Source organism: Brachyhypopomus gauderio, chromosome 6 (genome assembly GCF_052324685.1).
Source record: "Brachyhypopomus gauderio isolate BG-103 chromosome 6, BGAUD_0.2, whole genome shotgun sequence".
NCBI classification, from domain to species: Eukaryota; Metazoa; Chordata; class Actinopteri; order Gymnotiformes; family Hypopomidae; genus Brachyhypopomus; species Brachyhypopomus gauderio.
This window is the reverse complement of record NC_135216.1, coordinates 8804066-8808142: the sequence shown is the minus strand read 5'-3', so window position 1 is coordinate 8808142 and position 4077 is coordinate 8804066. Positions and strand designations below refer to the sequence as shown.

General features: G+C 44.3%; 1 long non-coding RNA gene across 2 annotated transcripts in view; it reads left to right on the top strand.

Annotated features, from left to right (window-relative positions):
• Positions 1-298: 298 nt before the first annotated feature.
• LOC143516206 (uncharacterized) overlaps positions 299-4077 on the top strand; it is a 5554-nt gene continuing 1775 nt past the window's right edge. The window contains exons 1-3 of one of the 2 annotated variants that reach the window (XR_013131605.1): positions 299-342; positions 1021-1252; positions 3558-3690. This is a non-coding gene — a long non-coding RNA (uncharacterized LOC143516206). Of the gene's footprint in view, positions 343-1020; positions 1253-3557 lie in introns of both variants that reach the window. The other variant, XR_013131604.1, reaches the window with a different exon arrangement.

Genomic DNA, 4077 nt, shown 5'->3' with positions numbered 1-4077 from the left:
CTTTCTTTTTTTTTTTACTCTCCTTCTTGCCATCTGTACGCAACGGAAGTATTTCAGGCCTCTCAGACGAGCTGGACTCATGCCCAAAATCGCAGGGACATCTGGGTGCTTTTGACTGCCAAGGCTATGCCAAGTCTCAATGGTCCTTGGTATCGGGGTTGCATTTCCAAGGGCTGGTGGGTATGACAGGGTAAGGAGTGCCATTTTAAGAACATATAGGGGGTTCTCACGTTGCATGTTCTACCCACAAAAACATGCTAGTGACACCATTGACAGCAGGGGAAAACAACCAGAACCGGTTCGAACTGGCTGGAAGCTGATGTTTCTCTTCACAGACGACAGGTACAGTAATAATCGCCTCATCCCACGATTGGGTGATGTAATGATGTGAAAATATCAGGAGTGTAGTTACACTGACTTACATGTCCACCCCTTTCTCCTGTGACCCCCCCCCCCCCCCCCCCTTACAGGGTCTCCCACATATCTGATCATTATGAACCTACTCGATAGCTTAGAGTGGGTATATTAGCAGCAGATGGGCTTTATGTTTGCACACTGTCATCTTTTTAAATTGAGCAACAGCCAGTTCTAATTTTTCATGACTTCTGCCTGTTAAGATCTGTATCCTTAAGGGGGACTTAAAGGGTTTTTAAATGGTTCTTGATAGGGATGAAAGCATGAAGGAATGAACTGTTCGCCCTTAATGTTTCCCGAGGGTTCTATGCCATCTACAGAAACAGAACGAACCACTGCAGCACTACAGTGATTTCTGGATGCTGTGATAATTACCTTTGGCGGTGGAGCAGTGATAAAGAGTCTTGCGTAAATAATTGTTGATGGTCCAAATTACACATGGAAAAAAAAATGTCAGCGTTCTGTGTTCGAATATTTTTGCCTTGCACTTAGTTTCAGTGTTCATGACCGGTAGAGTGTGCCCGGGTCGTGACGTAAAAGATGAAGTGACCTATCGCCTTGTCCGCTTCGTCTTTTTAACATGCACTCGTCTATTTCCACCGACAGCTCACAAGTGCGTAGTGCCTGCGTCACACCAGTGGATGCTTACAGTATAAGGAGGGAAGCAGGATCGTGTTTTCAATCTGGAACACGCTCACTCTCAGCAGTAAACACAAACACCACATCCCACTGAGATTATTATTTCTTTTTGGCAATTTTCACATTTGTGAAGGACTGTCTACAGAGTCTGGTGAGAAGTCTAAGAGTTCAGCAACTGATTGCAATAGTTGAACATCGGGTGAGTTTATTTAATTTTTCCATAATTTCTAATAATTTGATATAATATAATAATAATTGAAGTCAAAGTGAAGTTTTGTTTTATATCATGCTCTGTCTGTCATTGATTTCACTGTTGATATGGATGCAATGCTTTCTGGGTAAGTTCTGCTGCTGACGTGACATGTGTGTTCCCTCGGCTCACCGCCCCCCTCTGAAGTCTAACGCACTTCACTTCAGTGGAATGGCCCTGAAGATGGCGTTAGTGGTTCCCCCAAGAGGACATGGCAAGGCGAAGTGTGTGCGGACATGTTAGAAAGACTACTGAAATGCAGTGTTGATATCACTCTATTACCAGGAAGCCTCCCATGGAAGACTGAATGGACTTCGCAGGATTTAGTGGTCGAGCGTTAAACTGAGCCGCTGTCCACACCAAGGCCGATGATTTGGCATTCTTATCGTGAGAGTGTTTTTTTTGGGGGGGGGGGGGGGGGGAATTGGTATTCTAATGACAGAGCAGAGCAAAGGGCTGAAAAGGTCAGAGCTAGTACAAGCTCAATCTGGAGTACTGTCTCCATTCTACTACTAATTAAATGTCAGCATCATGCCCAAGAGGAGACAGTGGAGGGTAGAAAACCTTCCTCGAAATGTCACTCCTCCTTACATGAGCCTGGTTCCCTGGATGGCGGCCTGAGGTGTAGAGGTGGCTGGGAGTAATCCTTGCAGATGGAAGTGACAGCTTCCTTCATTTTGCAGAAATTAATGAGTTATTTGGCCAGTCTAAGGTGGCAGCGTTGCACTTTTAATTGCCTAGAGTTTACCATGCCATCTAAAAACAGTATGCACGCATGTATCGGTGCAGTTTAAACTAATGACTGTGTTTGATTTATAATCGGCCTTATCTACATTGCAATTCCGGGCCTATTATCCAGTATTTCCATAAGACATATTGAAAAAAATCTCCTTTTAGATGGAGGAAGCTAGTGAATAATTCATGATGACCCACTTTCCCCCCCATTAGCTTGATATAGTGCAGGAGCTCAACAGCAGACAGTCGTTGACAGGTCCTCGAGGTGTGGGAGTTTGCTTTCAAAATAGACTTCTCTCTCTTTTTTCTTTCCTTTTTTTTTTGAGGAAAAGCATGCTGCAAAAATACCAGCGGTGAGTGTTAGCAAGACAGTAGCCCTGTGTCACCGCCGGCTCACTGGGCGCCTGCTCACACGAACATGTGTACACGTGCGTTTGTGGGAACTCTGGGGATGAGTCTAGGGCCTCTGCCTCTAGCATTGAGCATCCACGGCAGGTCTTTAGCAGTCTGCAGCCCACCCGGGGGGGAGCGAGGAGCAGTGTCCCAGAAGAACGGGTTGTGAGTTTTAGACATTTTCCCCGCGTCTCCCGTTATTCTCCTTCACACTGAAGAAAATGTTTGGAAACTGTGTATGAATCACAATGAATGAAATGACACATTGGGTGACGAGACGCACCTTCGGATCGGCCCTGTTTGAGAAACGCGTTATCTGAGGACATGAACGGGCCACGTTCAGCAGAGGTGTGGTTAAACGGTGGAGCTCGAAGGTGAGGGGCTGGATGAAGATCAAGTAGACCAGGCCCCTTCACATAACACAGAGTGCAGAGGGGCACGAGGGAATGTAGGCTACATCTGCCCCTGATCATCACGCCATCAGTGCCGCTAATCCTGGAGGGGTATTTAGTAAAACTTCATTTGAATGTGATCAGTTTACTACGTCATTCACAACACAGCAAGCTCATAAATGATAGATATTTTGATGTCAGTAATTGTGGGTATGGTTATGCCATGTTAGTGCAGACATGGCAACACTGTGTCTCACTATACAAATCTTATGATCTTATGATCATTAATGTATAGATGACCATTTGATGTATAAATATTTAGGCTACAAAAGCACTGAAGGGGAAAAACGGCACCTTTAATGCAAGGTGTAATATTACAGTGTTTGAGTAAGCAAAGCAGATAAGATGCTAATCGTCGTTGCTAGCTAGGTGTGCTATGCAATCTGTCACAACATCCCTGGACTGATTAACATCTCTGTGATGTAACAGTAGATAATTACGACCCCAGAGAACATTATTAAAATCTTAGACAGCAAATCACAATAGGATCTTGTGAAATCCCTTTCTGTTTAGGATCACCGTGCAAAACCTAAATGTACAACATAGGATATTTCACTGTGTGTGTGTGTGTGTGTGTGTGTGTGTGTGTGTGTGTGTGTGTGTGTGTGTGTGTGTGTGTGTGTGCGTGTGTGTGATTCTTTGGTTTATTTAATCTTGAATTATTGTGGAACCAGTGTCTGTCTCGTGAGGTCCTCCTGCAGTGCACACCAAACAGCTGTAAACACTGAAGATCTGAAACCTCTACTCACATGGGCTACCCGTGGTGTCCACGACAACAGGAGGGCGCACTCACTTCCAGGTGACAAGGTGTGTTTTATTTTGTTTTGTATACTGAAAAGCAGCTGTACCTACCTTGATTAACTACCTAGTAACCAATGATCAATTATTGTTTACTAATTGTCAAAAAAGAGCTAGAAGAGAGATTAGATATATATTTTTGCAAAGATCATGCATGATATGTGAACAGCAGTTACTGCTAATAAACAAATGGTCTTCCTCATAAAAAACAGTATATATGCACACATACATCTCCGGTGATTGAATTGCTGCATAGATAGTGGTCGTAACATTGAAAGGCATGCACAACTAGCCCTTGTAAAGGTTTCTCTAGCTGCTCCTGCTCCTCACTATGGTCGTAGTGCTGCTTTATAGCATGGCTGCCATCTGCCACCTGCACCCACATGGGTTTCTGGA